Genomic DNA, 20,211 nt, shown 5'->3' with positions numbered 1-20,211 from the left:
AGAAAAGAAGCAATAGTGCATCGGAAAGGAGATACTCGTATCCCAAAAGAAAATCCTGTCGTCTCCATAGAAACGTTACTCGATTTAAAAGGAGATGTCATAGAAGACATAGTAATTCATGGCGACGCCATTTCTGTGTTAATTCGCCAGTGTGAGGGAGCGAGGGATGCAGAAAAGAAGGAATAGTGCATCGGAAAGGAGATACTCGTATCCCAAAAGAAAATCCTATCGTTTTCATAGAAACGTTACTCGATTTAAAAGAAGATGTCATAGAAGACATAGTAATTCATGGCGACGCAATTTCTGTGTTATTTCGCCAGTGTGAGGGACCGAGGGATGCAGAAAAGAAGGAATAGTGCATCGGAATGGAGGTACTCGTATCCCAAAAGAAAACCCTGTCGTTTCCATAGAAACGTTACTCGATTTAAACGGAGATGTCATAGAAGACATAGTAATTCATGGCGACGAAATTTGTGTGTTAATTCGCCAGTGTGAGGAAGCGAGGGATGCAGAAAAGAAGGAATAGTGCATCGGAAAGGAGATACTCGTATCCCAAAAGGAAATCCTGTCGTTTCCATTAAAACGTTACCCGATTTAAAAGGAGATGTCATAAAAGACATAGTAATTCATGGCGACGCCATTTCTGTGTTAATTCGCCTGTGTGAGGGAGCGAGGGATGCAGATAAGAAGGAATAGTGCATCGGAAAGGAGATACTCGTATCCCAAAAGAAAATCCTGTCGTTTCCATAGAAACGTTACTCGATTTAAAAGGAGATGTCATAGAAGACATAGTAATTCATGGCGACGCCATTTCTGTGTCAATTCGCCAGTGTGAGGGAGCGAGGGATGCAGAAAAGAAGGAACAGTGCATCAGAAAGGAGATACTCGTATCCCAAAAGAAAATCTTGTCGTTTCCATAGAAACGATACTCGATTTAAAAAGAGATGTCATAGAAGACATGGTAATTCATGGCGACGCCATTTCTTTGTTAATTCGCCAGTGTGAGGGAGCGAGGGATGCAGAAAAGAAGGAATAGTCCATCGGAAAGGAGATACGCGTATCCCAAAAGAAAATCCTATCGTTTCCATGGAAACGTTACTCGATTTAAAAGGAGATGTCATAGAAGACATAGTAGTTCATGGCGACGCAATTTGTGTGTTAATACGCCAGTGTGAGGGAGCGAGGGATGCAGAAAAGAAGGAATAGTGCATCGGAACGGAGATACTCGTATCAGAAAAGAAAATCCTATCGTTTCCATTGAAACGTTACTCGATTTAAAAGGCGATGTCATAGAAGACATAGTAATTCATGGCGACGCCATTTCTATGGTAATTCGCCAGTGTGAGGGAGCGAGGGATGCAGAAAAGCAGGAATAATGCATCGGAAAGGAGATAATCGTAACCCGATAGAAAATCCTGTCGTTTCCATAGAAACGTAAATCGATTTAAAAGAAGATGTCATAGAAGACATAGTAATTCATGGCGACGCAATTTGTGCGTTAATTCGCCACTGTGAGGGAGCGAGGGATGCAGAAAAGAAGGAATAGTGCATCGGAAAGGAGATACTCGTATCCCAAAAGAAAATCCTGTCGTTTCCATTGAAACGTTACCCAATTTAAAAGGAGATGTCATAGAAGACATAGTAATTCATGGCGACGCCATTTCTCTGTTAATTCGCCAGTGTGAGGGAGCGAGGGATGCAGAAAAGAAGGAATAGTGCATCGGAAAGGAGATACTCGTATCCCAAAAGAAAATCCTGTCGTCTCCATAGAAACGTTACTCGATTTAAAAGGAGATGTCATAGAAGACATAGTAATTCATGGCGACGCCATTTCTGTGTTAATTCGCCAGTGTGAGGGAGCGAGGGATGCAGAAAAGAAGGAATAGTGCATCGGAAAGGAGATACTCGTATCCCAAAAGAAAATCCTATCGTTTTCATAGAAACGTTACTCGATTTAAAAGAAGATGTCATAGAAGACATAGTAATTCATGGCGACGCAATTTCTGTGTTATTTCGCCAGTGTGAGGGACCGAGGGATGCAGAAAAGAAGGAATAGTGCATCGGAATGGAGATACTCGTATCCCAAAAGAAAACCCTGTCGTTTCCATAGAAACGTTACTCGATTTAAACGGAGATGTCATAGAAGACATAGTAATTCATGGCGACGAAATTTGTGTGTTAATTCGCCAGTGTGAGGAAGCGAGGGATGCAGAAAAGAAGGAATAGTGCATCGGAAAGGAGATACTCGTATCCCAAAAGGAAATCCTGTCGTTTCCATAGAAACGTTACCCGATTTAAAACTAGATGTCATAAAAGACATAGTAATTCATGGCGACGCCATTTCTGTGTTAATTCGCCAGTGTGAGGGAGCGAGGGATGCAGATAAGAAGGAATAGTGCATCGGAAAGGAGATACTCGTATCCCAAAAGAAAATCCTGTCGTTTCCATAGAAACGTTACTCGATTTAAAATGAGATGTCATAGAAGACATAGAAATTCATGGCGACGCCATTTCTGTGTTAATTCGCCAGTGTGAGGGAGCGAGGGATGCAGAAAAGAAGGAACAGTGCATCAGAAAGGAGATACTCGTATCCCAAAAGAAAATCTTGTCGTTTCCATAGAAACGATACTCGATTTAAAAAGAGATGTCATAGAAGACATAGTAGTTCATAGCGACGCCATATCTGTGTTAATTCGCCAGTGTGAGGGAGCGAGGGATGCAGAAAAGAAGGAATAGTGCATCGGAATGGAGATACTCGTATCCCAAAAGAAAATCCTGTCGTTTCCATAGAAACGTAACTCGATTTAAAAGGAGATGTCATAGGAGACATGGTAATTCATGGCGACGCCATTTCTTTGTTAATTCGCCAGTGTGAGGGAGCGAGGGATGCAGAAAAGAAGGAATAGTCCATCGGAAAGGAGATACGCGTATCCCAAAAGAAAATCCTATCGTTTCCATGGAAACGTTACTCAATTTAAAAGGAGATGTCATAGAAGACATAGTAGTTCATGGCGACGCAATTTGTGTGTTAAAACGCCAGTGTGAGGGAGCGAGGGATGCAGAAAAGAAGGAATAGTGCATCGGAACGGAGATACTCGTATCAGAAAAGAAAATCCTATCGTTTCCATTGAAACGTTACTCGATTTAAAAGGAGATGTCATAGAAGACATAGTAATTCATGGCGACGCCATTTCTTTGGTAATTCGCCAGTGTGAGGGAGCGAGGGATGCAGAAAAGAAGGAATAGTGCATCGGAAAGGAGATACTCGTATCCCAAAAGAAAATCCTGTCGATTCCATAGAAACGTTACTCGATTTAAATGGAGATGTCATAGAAGACATAGTAATTCATGGCGACGCCATTTCTTTGTTAATTCGCCAGTGTGAGGGAGCGAGGGATGCAGAAAAGAAGGAATAGTGCATCGGAAAGGAGATACTCGTATCCCAAAAGAAAATCCTATCGTTTCCAAAGAAACATTACTCGATTTAAAAGGAGATGTCATAGAAGACATAGTAGTTCATGGCGACGCAATTTGTGTGGTAATACGCCAGTGTGAGGGAGCGAGGGATGCAGAAAAGAAGGAATAGCGCATCGGAAAGGAGATACTCGTATCCGAAAAGAAAATCCTGTCGTTTCCATAGAAACGTTACTCGATTTAAAAGGAGATGTCATAGAAGACATAGTAATACATGGCGACGCAATTTGTGTGTTAATTCGCCAATGTGAGGGAGCGAGGGATGGAGAAAAGAAGGAATAGTGCCTCGGAAAGGAGATACTCAGATCCCAAAAGAGAATCCTGTCGTTTCCATTGAAACGTTACCCGACTTAAAGGGAGATGTCATAGAAGACATAGTAATTCATGGCGGCGCCATTTCTGTGTTAATTCGCCACTGTGAGGGAGCGAGGGATGCAGAAAAGAAGGAATAGTGCATCAGAAAGGAGATACTCGTATCCCAAAAAAAAATCCTGTCGTTTCCATTGAAACGCTACTCGATTTAAAAGGAGATGTCATAGAAGACATAGTAATTCATGGCGACGCCATTTCTGTGTTAATTCGCCAGTGTGAGGGACCGAGGGATGCAGAAATGAAGGAATAGTGCATCGGAAAGGAGATACTCGTATCCCAAAAGAAAATCCTGTCGTGTCCATAGAAACGTTACTCGATTTAAAAGGAGATGTCATAGAAGACATAGTAATTCATAGCGACGCCATTTCTTTGTTAATTCGCCAGTGTGAGGGAGCGAGGGATGCTGAAAAGAAGGAATAGTGCATCGGAAAGGAGATACACGTATCCCAAAAGAAAATCCTGTCGTTTCCATAGAAGGGTTACTCGATTTAGAAGAAGATGTAATAGAAGACATTGTAATTCATGGCGACGCAATTTCTGTGTTAATTCGCCAGTGTGAGGGAGCGAGCGATGCAGAAAAGATGGAATAGTGCATCGGAATGGAGATACTCGTATCCCAAAAGAAAATCCTGTCGTTTCCATAGAAACGTTACTCGATTTAAAAGGAGATGTCATAGAAGACATAGTAATTCATGGCGACGCAATTTGTGTGTTAATTCGCCAGTGTGAGGGAGCGAGGGATGCAGAAAAGAAGGAATAGTGCATCGGAAAGGAGATACTCGTATCCCAAAAGAAAATCCTGTCGTTTCCATTGAAACGTTACTCGATTTAAAAGGAGATGTCATAGAAGACATAGTAATTCATGGCGTCACCATTTCTGTTGTTATTCGCCAGTGTGAGGGAGCGAGGGATGCAGAAAAGAAGGAATAGTGCATCGGAAATCAGATACTCGTATCCCAAAAGAAAATCCTGTCGTTTCCATAGAAACGTTACTAGATTTAAAAGGAGATGTCATAGAAGACATAGTAATTCATGGCGACGCCATTTCTGTTGTTATTCGCCAGTGTGAGGGAGCGAGGGATGCAGAAAAGAAGGAATAGTGCATCGGAAAGGATATACTCGTATCCCAAAAGAAAATCCTGTCGTTTCCATAGAAACGTTACTCGATTTAAAAGGAGATGTCATAGAAGACATAGTAATTCATGGCGACGCAATTTCTGTGTTAATTCGCCAGTGTGAGGGAGCGAGGGATGCAGAAAAGAAGCAATAGGAATCGGAAAGGAGATACTCGTATCCCAAAAGAAAATCCTGTCGGTCCATAGAAACGTTACTCGATTTAAAAGGGGATGTCATAGAAGACATAGTAATTCATGGTGACGCAATTTCTGTGTTAATTCGCCAGTGTGAGGGAGCGAGGGATGCAGAAAAGAAGGAATAATGCATCGGAAAGGAGATACTCGTATCCCGATAGAAAATCCTGTCGTTTCCATAGAAACGTAAATCGATTTAAAAGAAGATGTCATAGACGACATAGTAATTCATGCCGACGCAATTTCTGTGTTAATTCGCCTGTGTGAGGGAGCGAGCGATGCAGAAAAGAAGGAATAGTGCATCGGAATGGAGATACTCGTGTCCCAAAAGAAAATCCTGTCGTTTCCATAGAAACGTTACTCGATTTAAAGGGAGATGTCATGGAAGACATAGTAATTCATGGCGACGCAATTTGTGTGTTAATTCGCCACTGTGAGGGAGCCAGGGATGCAGAAAAGAAGGAATAGTGCATCGGAAAGGAGATACTCGTATCCCAAAAGAAAATCCTGTCCTTTCCATTGAAACGTTACCCGATTTAAAAGGAGATGTCATATAAGACATAGTAATTCATGGCGACGCCATTTCTGTGTTAATTCGCCAGTGTGAGGGAGCGAGGGACGCAGAAAAGAAGGAATAGTGCATCGGAAAGGAGATACTCGTATCCCAAAAGAAAATCCTGTCGTTTCCATAGAAACGTTACTCGATTTAAAAGGAGATGTCATAGAAGACATAGTAATTCATGGCGACGCAATTTCTGTGTTAATTCGCCACTGTGAGGGAGCGAGGGATGCAGAAAAGAAGGAATAGTGCATCGGAAAGGAGATACTCGTATCCCAAAAGAAAATCCTGTCGCTTCCATTGAAACGTTACTCGATTTAAAAGGAGATGTCATAGAAGACATAGTAATTCATGGCGACGCAATTTCTGCGTTAATTCGCCAGTGTGAGGGAGCGAGGGATGCAGAAAAGAAGGAATAGTGCATCGGAATGGAGATACTCGTATTCCAAAAGAAAATCCTGTCGTTTCCATAGAAACATTACTCGATTTAAAAGGAGATATGACAGAAGACATAGTAATTCATGGCGACGCAATTTCTATGTTAATTCGCCAGTGTGAGGGAGCGAGGGATGCAGGAAAGAAGGAATAGTGCATCGGAAAGAAGACACTCGTATCCCAAAAGAAAATCCTGTCGTTTCCATAGAAACGTTACTCGATTTATAAGGAGATGTCATAGAAGACATAGTAATTCATGGCGACGCAATTTGTGTGTTAATTCATCAGTGTGAGGAAGCGAGTGATGCAGAAAAGAAGGAATAGTGCATTGGAAAGGAGATACTCGTATCCCAAAAGAAAATCCTGTCGTTTCCATAGAAACGTTACTCGATTTAAAAGGAGATGTCATAGAAGACATAGTAATTCATGGCGACGCAATTTCTGCGTTAATTCGGCAGTGTGAGGGAGCGAGGGATGCAGAAAAGAAGGAATAGTGCATCGGAAAGGAGATACTCGTATCCCAAAAGAAAATCCTGTCGTTTCCATAGAAACGTTACTCGAATTAAAAGGAGATGTCATAGAAGTAATTCATGGCGACGCAATTTCTGTGTTAATTCGCCAGTGTGAGTTAGCGAGGGATGCAGAAAAGAAGGAATAGTGCATCGGAATGGAGATACTCGTATCCCAAAAGAAAATCCTGTCGCTTCCATTGAAACGTTACTCGATTTGAAAAGGATATGTCATTGAAGACATAGTAATTCATGGCGACGCAATTTCTGTGTTAATTCGCCAGTGTGACTGAGCGAGGGATGCAGAAAAGAAGGAATAGTGCATCGGAAAAGAGATACTCGTATCCCAAAAGAAAATCCTGTCGTTTCCATAGAAACGTTACTCGATTTAAAAGGAGATGTCATAGAAGACATAGTAATTCATGGCGACGCAATTTGTGTGTTAATTCGCCAGTGTGAGGGAGCGAGGGATGAAGAAAAGACGGAATAGTGCATCGGAATGGAGATACTCGTATCCCAAAAGAAAATCCTGTCGTTTCCATAGAAACGTTGCTCGATTTAAAAGGAGATGTCATAGAAGACATAGTAATTCATGGCGACGCAATTTCTGTGTTAATTCGCCAGTGTGAGGGAGCGAGGGATGCAGAAAAGAAGGAATAGTGCATCGGAAAGGAGATACTCGTATCCCAAAAGAAAATCCTGTCGTTTGCATTGTAACGTTATCCGATTTAAAAGGAGATGTCATAGAAGGCATTAGTAATTCATGGCGACGCCATTTGTGTGTTAATTCGCCACTGTGAGGGGGCCAGGGATGCAGAAAAGAAGGAATAGTGCACCGGAAAGGAGATACTCGTATCCCAAAAGAAAATCCTGTCGTTTGCATTGAAACGTTACACGATTTAAAAGGAGATGTCATAGAAGACATAGTAATTCATGGCGACGCAATTTGTGTGTTAATTCGCCAGTGTGAGGGAGCGAGGGATGCAGAAAAGAAGGAATAGTGCATCGGAATGTAGATACTCGTATCCCAAAAGTAAATCCTGTCGTTTCCATAGAAACGTTGCTCAATTTAAAAGGAGATGTCATGGAAGACATAGTAATTCATGGCGACGCCATTTCTGTGTTAATTCGCCACTGTGAGGGAGCCAGGGATGCAGAAAAGAAGGAATAGTGCATCGGAAAGGAGATACTCGTATCCCAAAAGAAAATCCTGTCGTTTGCATTGAAGCGTTATTCGATTTAAAAGGAGATGTCATAGAAGACATAGTAATTCATGGCGACGCAATTTCTGCGTTAATTCGGCAGTGTGAGGGAGCGAGGGATGCAGAAAAGAAGGAATAGTGCATCGGAAAGGAGATACTCGTATCCCAAAAGAAAATCCTGTCGTTTCCATAGAAACGTTACTCGATTTAAAAGGAGATGTCATGGAAGACATAGTAATTCATGGCGACGCAATTTGTGTGTTAATTCGCAACTGTGAGGGAGCCAGGGATGCAGAAAAGAAGGAATAGTGTATCGGAAATGAGATACTCGTATCCCAAAAGAAAATCCTGTCGTTTGTATTGAAACGTTACTCGATTTAAAAGGAGATGTCATAGAAGACATAGTAATTCATGGCGACGCAATTTCTGTGTTAATTCGCCAGTGTGGGGGAGCGAGGGATGCAGAAAAGAAGGAATAGTGCATCGGAAAGGAGATACTAGTATCCCAAAAGAAAATCCTGTCGTTTGCATTGAAACGTTACCCGATTTAAAAGGAGATGTCATAGAAGACATAGTAATTCATGGCGACGCAATTTGTGTGTTAATTCGCCAGTGTGAGGGAGCGAGGGATGCAGAAAAGAAGGAATAGTGCATCGGAATGGAGATACTCGTATCCCAAAAGAAAATCCTGTCGTTTCCATAGAAACGTTGCTCGATTTAAAAGGAGATGTCATAGAAGACATAGTAATTCATGGCGACGCAATTTCTGTGTTAATTCGCCAGTGTGAGGGAGCGAGGGATGCAGAAAAGAAGGAATAGTGCATCGGAAAGGAGATACTCGTATCCCAAAAGAAAATCCTGTCGTTTCCATAGAAACGTTACTCGATTTAAAAGGAGATGTCATGGAAGACATAGTAATTCATGGCGACGCAATTTGTGTGTTAATTCGCCACTGTGAGGGAGCCAGGGATGCAGAAAAGAAGGAATAGTGCATCGGAAAGGAGATACTCGTATCCCAAAAGAAAATCCTGTCGTTTGCATTGAAACGTTACCCGATTTAAAAGGAGATGTCATAGAAGACATTGTAATTCATGGCGACGCAATTTCTGTGTTAATTCGCCAGTGTGAGGGAGCGAGGGATGCAGGAAAGAAGGAATAGTGCATCGGAAAGAAGACACTCGTATCCGAAAAGAAAATCCTGTCGTTTCCATAGAAACGTTACTCGATTTAAAAGGAGATGTCATAGAAGACATAGTAATTCATGGCGACGCAATTTGTGTGTTAATTCACCAGTGTGAGGGAGCGAGGGATGCAGAAAAGAAGGAATAGTGCATCGGATTGGAGATACTCGTATCCCAAAAGAAAATCCTGTCGTTTCCATAGAAACGTTACTCGATTTAAAAGGAGATATCACAGAAGACATAGTAATTCATGGCGACGCAATTTCTGTGTTAATTCGCCAGTGTGAGGGAGCGAGGGATGCAGGAAAGAAGGAATAGTGCATCGGAAAGAAGACACTCGTATCCGAAAAGAAAATCCTGTCGTTTCCATAGAAACGTTACTCGATTTAAAAGGAGATGTCATAGAAGACATAGTAATTCATGGCGACGCAATTTGTGTGTTAATTCACCAGTGTGAGGGAGCGAGGGATGCAGAAAAGAAGGAATAGTGCATCGGAAAGAAGATACTCGTATCCCAAAAGAAAATCCTGTCGTTTCCATAGAAACGTTACTCGATTTAAAAGGAGATGTCATAGAAGACATAGTAATTCATGGCGACGCAATTTCTGCGTTAATTCGCCAGTGTGAGGGAGCGAGGGATGCAGGAAAGAAGGAATAGTGCATCGGCAAGGAGACACTCGTATCCCAAAAGAAAATCCTGTCGTTTCCATAGAAACGTTACTCGATTTAAAAGGAGATGTCATAGAAGACATAGTAATTCATGGCGACGCAATTTGTGTGTTAATTCACCAGTGTGAGGGAGCGAGGGATGCAGAAAATAAGGAATAGTGCATCGGAAAGGAGATACTCGTATCCCAAAAGAAAATCCTGTCGTTTCCATAGAAACGTTACTCGATTTAAAAGGAGATGTCATAGAAGACATAGTAATTAATGGCGACGCAATTTCTGCGTTAATTCGGCAGTGTGAGGGAGCGAGGGATGCAGAAAAGACGGAATAGTGCATCGGAAAGGAGATGCTCGTATCCCAAAAGAAAATCCTGTCGTTTCCATAGAAACGTTACTCGATTTAAAAGGAGGTGTCATAGAAGACATAGTAATTCATGGCGACGCAATTTCTGTGTTAATTCGCCAGTGTGAGGGTGCGAGGGATGCAGAAAAGAAGGAATAGTGCATCGGAAAAGAGATACTCGTATCCCAAAAGAAAATCCTGTCGTTTCCATAGAAACATTCCTCGATTTAAAAGGAGATGTCATTGAAGACATAGTAATTCATGGCGACGCAATTTCTGTGTTAATTCGCCAGTGTGAGGGAGCGAGCTATGCAGAAAAGAAGGAATAGTGCATCGGAAAAGAGATACTCGTATCCCAAAAGAAAATCCTGTCGCTTCCATAGAAACGTTACTCGATTTAAAAGGAGATGTCATAGAAGACATAGTAATTCATGGCGACGCAATTTGTGTGTTAATTCGCCAGTGTGAGGGAGCGAGGGATGCAGAAAAGAAGGAATAGTGCATCGGAATGGAGATACTCGTATCCCAAAAGAAAATCCTGTCGTTTCCATAGAAACGTTACTCAATTTAAAAGGAGATGTCATAAAAGACATAGTAATTCATGGCGACGCAATTTGTGTGTTAATTCGCCACTGTGAGGGAGCCAGGGATGCAGAAAAGAAGGAATAGTGCATCGGAAAGGAGATACTCGTATCCCAAAAGAAAATCCTGTCGTTTGCATGTAAACGTTACCCGATTTAAAAGGAGATGTCATAGAAGACATAGTAATTCATGGCGACGCCATTTCTGTGTTAATTCGCCAGTGTGAGGGAGCGAGGGATGCAGAAAAGAAGGGATAGTGCGTCGGAAAGGAGATACTCGTATCCGAAAAGAAAATCCTGTCGTTTCCATATGAACGTTACTCGATTTAAAAGGAGATGTCATAGAAGACATAGTAATTCATGGCGACGCCATTTCTGTGTTTATTCGCCAGTGTGAGGGAGCGAGGGATGCAGAAAAGAAGGAATAGTGCATCGGAAAGGAGATACTCCTATCCCAAAAGAAAATCCTGTCGCTTCCATTGAAACGTTACTCGATTTAAAAGGAGATGTCATAGATGACATAGTAATTCATGGCGACGCAATTTCTGCGTCAATTTGCCAGTGTGAGGGAGCGAGGGATGCAGAAAAGAAGGAATAGTGCATCGGATTGGAGATACTCGTATCCCAAAAGAAAATCCTGTCGTTTCCATAGAAACGTTACTCGATTTAAAAGGAGATATCACAGAAGACATAGTAATTCATGGCGACGCAATTTCTGTGTTAATTCGCCAGTGTGAGGGAGCGAGGGATGCAGGAAAGAAGGAATAGTGCATCGGAAAGAAGATACTCGTATCCCAAAAGAAAATCCTGTCGTTTCCATAGAAACGTTACTCGATTTAAAAGGAGATGTCATAGAAGACATAGTAATTCTTGGCGACGCAATTTCTGCGTTAATTCGCCAGTGTGAGGGAGCGAGGGATGCAGGAAAGAAGGAATAGTGCATCGGCAAGGAGACACTCGTATCCCAAAAGAAAATCCTGTCGTTTCCATAGAAACGTTACTCGATTTAAAAGGAGATGTCATAGAAGACATAGTAATTCATGGCGACGCAATTTGTGTGTTAATTCACCAGTGTGAGGGAGCGAGGGATGCAGAAAATAAGGAATAGTGCATCGGAAAGGAGATACTCGTATCCCAAAAGAAAATCCTGTCGTTTCCATAGAAACGTTACTCGATTTAAAAGGAGATGTCATAGAAGACATAGTAATTAATGGCGACGCAATTTCTGCGTTAATTCGGCAGTGTGAGGGAGCGAGGGATGCAGAAAAGACGGAATAGTGCATCGGAAAGGAGATGCTCGTATCCCAAAAGAAAATCCTGTCGTTTCCATAGAAACGTTACTCGATTTAAAAGGAGATGTCATAGAAGACATAGTAATTCATGGCGACGCAATTTGTGTGTTAATTCACCAGTGTGAGGGAGCGAGGGATGCAGAAAATAAGGAATAGTGCATCGGAAAGGAGATACTCGTATCCCAAAAGAAAATCCTGTCGTTTCCACAGAAACGTTACTCGATTTAAAAGGAGATGTCATAGAAGACATAGTAATTAATGGCGACGCAATTTCTGCGTTAATTCGGCAGTGTGAGGGAGCGAGTGATGCAGAAAAGTCGGAATAGTGCATCGGAAAGGAGATGCTCGTATCCCAAAAGAAAATCCTGTCGTTTCCATAGAAACGTTACTCGATTTAAAAGGAGATGTCATAGAAGACATAGTAATTCATGGCGACGCAATTTCTGTGTTAATTCGCCAGTGTGAGGGAGCGAGGGATGCAGAAAAGAAGGAATAGTGCATCGGAAAAGAGATACTCGTATCCCAAAAGAAAATCCTGTCGTTTCCATAGAAACATTCCTCGATTTAAAAGGAGATGTCATTGAAGACATAGTAATTCATGGCGACGCAATTTCTGTGTTAATTCGCCAGTGTGAGGGAGCGAGCTATGCAGAAAAGAAGGAATAGTGCATCGCAAAAGAGATACTCGTATCCCAAAAGAAAATCCTGTCGCTTCCATAGAAACGTTACTCGATTTAAAAGGAGATGTCATAGAAGACATAGTAATTCATGGCGACGCAATTTGTGTGTTAATTCGCCAGTGTGAGGGAGCGAGGGATGCAGAAAAGAAGGAATAGTGCATCGGAATGGAGATACTCGTATCCCAAAAGAAAATCCTGTCGTTTCCATAGAAACGTTACTCAATTTAAAAGGAGATGTCATAAAAGACATAGTAATTCATGGCGACGCAATTTCTGCGGTAATTCGGCAGTGTGAGGGAGCGAGGGATGCACGAAAGAAGGAATAGTGCATCGGCAAGGAGACACTCGTATCCCAAAAGAAAATCCTGTCGTTTCCATAGAAACGTTACTCGATTTAAAAGGAGATGTCATAGAAGACATAGTAAATCATGGCGACGCAATTTCTGTGTTAATTCGGCAGTGTGAGGGAGCGAGGGATGCAGAAAAAATGGAATAGTGCATCGGAATGGAGATACTCGTATCCCAAAAGAAATACCTGTCGTTTCCATAGAAACGTTACTCGATTTAAAAGGAGATGTCATAGAAGACATAGTAGTTCATGGCGTTGCAATTTCTGTGTTAATTCGCCAGTGTGAGGGAGCGAGGGATGCAGAAAAGAGGGAATAGTGCATCGGAAAGGAGATACTCGTATCCCAAAAGAAAATCCTGTCGCTTCCATAGAAACGTTACTCGATTTCAAAGGAGATGTCATTGAAGACATAGTAATTCATGGCGTTGCAATTTCTGTGTTAATTCGCCAGTGTGAGGGAGCGAGGGATGCAGAAAAGAAGGAATAGTGCATCGGAAAGGAGATACTCGTATCCCAAAAGAAAATCCTGTCGTTTCCATAGAAACGTTACTCGATTTAAAAGGAGATGTCATAGAAGACATAGTAATTCATGGCGACGAAATTTCTGTGTTAATTCGCCAGTGTGAGGGAGCGAGGGATGCAGAAAAGAAGGAATAGTGCATCGGAATGGAGATACTCGTATCCCAAAAGAAAATCCTGTCGTTTCCATAGAAACGTTGCTCGATTTTAAAGGAGAGTTCATAGAAAGCATAGTAATTCATGGCGACGCAATTTCTGTGTTAATTCGCCAGTGTGAGGGAGCGAGGGATGCAGAAAAGAAGGAATAGTGCATCGGAAAGGAGATACTCGTATCCCAAAAGAAAATCCTGTCGTTTCCATAGAAACGTTGCTCGATTTAAAAGGAGATGTCATAGAAGACATAGTAATTCATGGCGACGCAATTTCTATGTCAATTCGCCAGTGTGAGGGAGCGAGGGATGCAGAAAAGAAGGAATAGTGCATCGGAATGGAGATCCTCGTATCCCAAAAGAAAATCCTGTTGTTTCCATAGAAACGTTGCTCGATTTAAAAGGAGATGTCATAGAAGACATAGTAGTTCATGGCGACGCAATTTCTGTGTTAATTCAACAGTGTGAGGGAGCGAGGGATGCAGAAAAGAGGGAATAGTGCATCGGAAAGGAGATACTCGTATCCCAAAAGAAAATCCTGTCCCTTCCATAGAAACGTTACTCGCTTTAAAACGACATGTCATAGAAGACATAGTAATTCATGGCGACGCAATTTCTGTGTTAATTCGCCAGTGTGAGGGAGCGAGGGATGCAGAAAAGAAGGAATAGTGCATCGGAAAAGAGATACTCGTATCCCAAAAGAAAATCCTGTCGTTTCCATAGAAACGTTACTCGATTTAAAAGGAGATGTCATTGAAGACATAGTAATTCATGGCGACGCAATTTCTGTGTTAATTCGCCAGTGTGAGGGAGCGAGCTATGCAGAAAAGAAGGAATAGTGCATCAGAAAAGAGATACTCGTATCCCAAAAGAAAATCCTGTCGTTTCCATAGAAACGATACTCGATTTAAAAGGAGATGTCATAGAAGACATAGTAATTCATGGCGACGCAATTTGTGTGTTAATTCGCCAGTGTGAGGGAGCGAGGGATGCAGAAAAGAAGGAATAGTGCATCGGAATGGAGATACTCGTATCCCAAAAGAAAATCCTGTCGTTTCCACAGAAACGTTACTCGATTTAAAAGGAGATGTCATAGAAGACATAGTAATTCATGGCGACGCAATTTCTGTGTTAATTCGCCAGTGTGAGGGAGCGAGGGATGCAGAAAAGAAGGAATAGTGCATCGGAAAGGAGATACTCGTATCCCAAAAGAAAATCCTGTCGTTTCCATAGAAACGTTACTCGATTTAAAGGGAGATGTCATAGAAGACATAGTAATTCATGGCGACGCAATTTCTGTGTTAATTCGCCAGTGTGAGGGAGCGAGGGATGCAGAAAAGAAGGAATAGTGCATCGGAATGGAGATACTCGTATCCCAAAAGAAAATCCTGTCGTTTCCATACAAACGTTACTCGATTTAAAGGGAGATGTCATAGAAGACATAGTAATTCATATCGACGCAATTTGTGTGTTAATTCGCCAGTGTGAGGGAGCGAGGGATGCAGAAAAGAAGGAATAGTGCATCGGAATGGAGATACTCGTATCCCAAAAGAAAATCCTGTCGTTTCCATAGAAACGTTAGTCGATTTAAAAGGAGATGTAATTGAAGACATAGTAATTCATGGCGACGCGAATTCTGTGTTAATTCGCCAGTGTGAGGGAGCGAGGGATGCAGAAAAGAAGGAATAGTGCATCGGAAAGGAGATACTCGTATCCCAAAAGAAAATCCTGTAGTTTCCATAGAAACGTTAAACGATTTAAAAGGAGTCGTCATAGAAGACATAGTACTTCATGGCGACGCCATTTATGTGTTAATTCGCCAATGTGAGGTAGCGAGGGATGCAGAAAAGAAGGAATAGTGCATCAGAAAGGAAATACTCGTATCCGAAAAGAAAATCCTGTCGTTTCCATAGAAACGTTACTCGATTTAGAAGGAGAAGACATTGAACCCATAGTTTTTCATAGCGACGCAATTTCTGTGTTAATTCGCCAGTGTGAGGGAGCGAGGGATGCAGAAAGGAAGGAATAGTGCATCGGAAAGGATATACTCGTATCCCAGAAGTGAATCCTGTCGTTTCCATACAAACGTTACTCGATTTAAAAGGAGATGTCATAGAAGACATAGTATTTCATAACGACGCAATTTCTGTGTTAATTCGCCAGTGTGAGGGAGCGAGGGATGCAGAATAGAAGGAATAGTGCATCGGAAAGGAGATACTCGCTTCCCAAAAGGAAATCCTGTCGTTTCCATAGAAACGTTACTCGATGTTGAAGGAGATGTCATAGAACACATAGTAATTCATAGCGACACAATTTCTGTGTTAATTCGCCAGTGTGAGGGAACGAGGGATGGATTAAAGATGGAATAGTACATCGGAAAGGAGATACTCGTATCCCAAAAGAAAATCCTGTCGTTTCCATAGAAACGTTACTCGATTTAAGAGGAGATGTCATAGAAGACATAGTAATTCATGGCGACGCAATTTCTGTGTTAATTCGCCAGTGTGAGGGAGCGAGGGATGCATTAAAGAAGGAATAGTGCATCGTAAAGGAGATACTCGTATCCCATAAAAAAAATCCCGTCGTTTCCATAGAAACGTTACTCGATGTAGAAGGATATGTCATAGAACACATAGTATTTCATGGCGACATAATTTCTGTGTTAATTCGCCAGTGTGAGGGAGCAAAGGATGCATTAAAGAAAGAATATTGCGACGGAAAGGAGATACTCGTATCCCAAAAGAAATCCTGACGTTTCCATAGAAACGTTACTCCATTTAAAAGGAGTTGTCATAGAAGACATAGTATTTCATAGCGACGCAATTTCTGTGTTAAGTCGCCAGTGTGAGGGAGCGAGGGACGCAGAAAAGAAGGAATAGTGCATCGGAAAGGAGATACTCGTATCCCAAAAGAAAATCCTGTCGTTTCCATAGAAACGTTACTCGATTTAACAGGAGATGTCATAGAAGACATAGTAATTCATGGCGACGCAATTTCTGTGTTAATTCGCCAGTGTGAGGGAGCGAGGGATGCAGAATAGAAGGAATAGTATATCGGAAAGGAGATACTCGCTTCCCAAAAGGAAATCCTGTCGTTTCCATAGAAACGTTAGTCGATGTAGAAGGAGATGTCATAGAACACATAGTTTTTCATAGCGACGCAATTTCTGTGTTACTTCGCCAGTGTGAGGGATCGAGGGGTGCATTAAAGAAGGAAGAGTGCATCGGAAAGGAGATACTCGTATCCCAAAAGAAAATCCTGTCGTTGACATAGAAACGTTACTCGATTTAAGAGGAGAAGTCATAGAAGACATAGTATTTCATAGCGACGCAATTTCTGTGTTAATTCGCCAGTGTGAGGAATCGGGGGATGCATTACAGATGGAATAGTGCATCGGAAAGGAGATACTCGTATCCCAAAACAAAATCCTGTCGTTTTCATAGAAACGTTACTCGATGTAGAGGGAGATGTCATACAACACATAGTATTTCATAGCGACGCAATTTCTGTGTTAATTCGCCAGTGTGAGGGATCGAGGGATGCAGAATAGAAGGAATAGTGCATCGGAGAGGAGATACTCATATCCCAAAAGAAAATCCTGTCGTTTCCATAGAAACGTTACTCGGTTTAAAAGGAGATGTCATAGAAGACATAGTAATACATGGCGATCAATTTCTGTGTTAATTCGCCAGTGTGAGGGAGCGAGGGATGCAGAAAAGAAGGAATAGTGCATCGGAAAGGAGATACTCGCATCCAAAACGAAAATCCTGTCGTTTCCATAGAAACGTTACTCGATGTAGAAGGAGATGTCATAGAACACATAGTATTTCATAGCGACGCAATTTCTGTGTTAATTCGCCAGTGTGAGGGATCGAGGGATAGATTAAAGAAGGAATAGTGCATCGGAAAGGAGATACTCGTATCCTATAAGAAAATCCTGTCGTTTCCATAGAAACGTTACTCGATGTAGAAGGAGATGTCATAGAACACATAGTATTTCATAGCGACGCAATTTCTGTGTTAATTCGCCAGTGTGATGGATCGAGGGATGCATTATAGAAGGAGTAGTGCATCGGAAAGGAGATACTCGTATCCCAAAAGAAAATCCTGTCGTTTCCATAGTACCGTTACTCGATTTAAAAGGAGATGTCATAGAAGACATAGTAATTCATGGCGACCCAATTTCTGTGTTAATTCGCCAGTGTGAGGGAGCAACGGATGCATTACAGAAGGAATAGTGCATCGGAAAGGAGATACTCGTATCCCAAAAGAAAATCCCGTCGTTTCCATAGAAACGTTACTCGATGTAGAAGGAGATGTCATAGAACACATAGTATTTCATAGCGACGCAATTTCTGTGTTAATTCGCCAGTGTGAGGGGCGAGGGATGCAGAAAAGAAGGGATAGTGCATCGGAATGGAGATACTCGTATCCCAAAAGAAAATCCTGTCGTTTCCATAGAAACGTTACTCGATTTAAAAGGAGATGTCATAGGAGACATAGTAATTCATGGCGACGCAATTTCTGTGTTAATTCGCCAGTGTGAGGGAGCGAGGAATGCAGAAAAGAAGGAATAGTGCATCGCAAAGGAGATACTCGCATCCCAAAAGAGAATCCTGTCGTTTCCATAGAAACGTTACTCGATTTAAAAGGAGATGTCATAGAAGACATAGTAATTCATGGCGACGCAATTTCTGTGTTAATTCGCCAGTGTGAGGGAGCGAGGGATGCATAAAAGAAGGAATAGTGCATCGGAATGGAGATACTCGTATCCCAAAAGAAAATCCTGTCGTTTCCATAGAAACGTTACTCGATTTAAAAGGAGATGTCATAGAAGACATAGTAATTCATGGCGACGCAATTTCTGTGTTAATTCGCCAGTGTGATGGATCGAGGGATGCATTATAGAAGGAGTAGTGCATCGGAAAGGAGATACTCGTATCCCAAAAGAAAATCCCGTCGTTTCCACAGAAACGTTAGTCGATGTAGAAGGAGATGTCATAGAACACATAGTTTTTCATAGCGACGCAATTTCTGTGTTAATTCGCCAGTGTGAGGGATCGAGGGATGCATTAAAGAAGGAAGAGTGCATGGGAAAGGAGATACTCGTATCCCAAAAGAAAATCCTGTCGTTGACATAGAAACGTTACTCGATGTAGAGATAGATGTCATACAACACATAGTATTTCATAGCGACGCAATTTCTGTGTTAATTCGCCAGTGTGAGGGATCGAGGGATAGATTAAAGAAGGAATAGTGCATCGGAAAGGAGATACTCGTATCCCAAAAGAAAATCCTGTCGTTTCCATACAAACGTTACTCGATTTAAAAGGAGATGTCATAGAAGACATAGTAATTCATGGCGACCCAATTTCTGTGTTAAATCGCCATTGTGAGGGAGCGAGGGATGCATTAAAGAAGGAATAGTGGATCGGAAAGGAGATACTCGCATCCCAAAAGAAAATCCTGTCGTATCCATAGAAACGTTACTCGATGTAGAAGGAGATGTCATAGAACACATAGTATTTCATAGCGACGCAATTTGTGTGTTAATTCGCCAGTGTGAGGGAGCGAGGGATGCAGAAAAGAAGGAATAGTGCATCGGAATGGAGATACTCGTATCCCAAAAGAAAATCCTGTCGTTTCCATAGAAACGTTACTCGATTTAAAAGGAGATGTCATAGGAGACATAGTAATTCATGGCGACGCAATTTCTGTGTTAATTCGCCAGTGTGAGGGAGCGAGGGATGCAGAAAAGAAGGAATAGTGCATCGGAAAGGAGATACTCGCATCCCAAAAGAGAATCCTGTCGTTTCCATAGAAACGTTACTCGATTTAAAAGGAGATGTCATAGAAGACATAGTAATTCATGGCGACGCAATTTCTGTGTTAATTTGCCAGTGTGATGGATCGAGGGATGCATTATAGAAGGAGTAGTGCATCGGAAAGGAGATACTCGTATCCCAAAAGAAAATCCAGTTGTTTCCATAGAAACGTTACTCGATTTAGAAGGAGAAGACATCGAACCCATAGTTTTTCATAGCGACGCAATTTCTGTGTTAATTCGCCAGTGTGAGGGAGCAAGGGATGCAGAAAGGAAGGAATAGTGCATCGGAAAGGAGATACTCGTATCCCAAAAGAAAATCCTGTCGTTTCCGTAGAAACGTTACTCGATGTAGAAGGACATGTCATAAAAGACATAGTAATTCATGGCGACGCAATTTCTGTGTTAATTCGCCAGTGTGAGGGATCGAGGGATGCATTAAAGAAGGAATAGTGCATCGGAAAGGAGATACTCGTATCCCATAAGAAAATTGTGTCGTTTCAATAGAAACGTTACTCGATCTAGAAGGTGATGTCATAGAACACATAGTATTTCATGGCGACATAATTTCTGTGTTAATTCGCCAGTGTGAGGGAGCAAAGGATGCATTAAAGAAAGAATATTGCGACGGAAAGGAGATACTCGTATCCCAAAAGAAATCCTGACGTTTCCATAGAAACGTTACTCCATTTAAAAGGAGTTGTCATAGAAGACATAGTATTTCATAGCGACGCAATTTCTGTGTTAAGTCGCCAGTGTGAGGGAG

Source organism: Schistocerca serialis, unplaced genomic scaffold (genome assembly GCF_023864345.2).
Source record: "Schistocerca serialis cubense isolate TAMUIC-IGC-003099 unplaced genomic scaffold, iqSchSeri2.2 HiC_scaffold_1467, whole genome shotgun sequence".
In the NCBI taxonomy this organism is placed as follows: Eukaryota; Metazoa; Arthropoda; class Insecta; order Orthoptera; family Acrididae; genus Schistocerca; species Schistocerca serialis.
Note: the sequence above shows the minus strand (reverse complement) of the source record.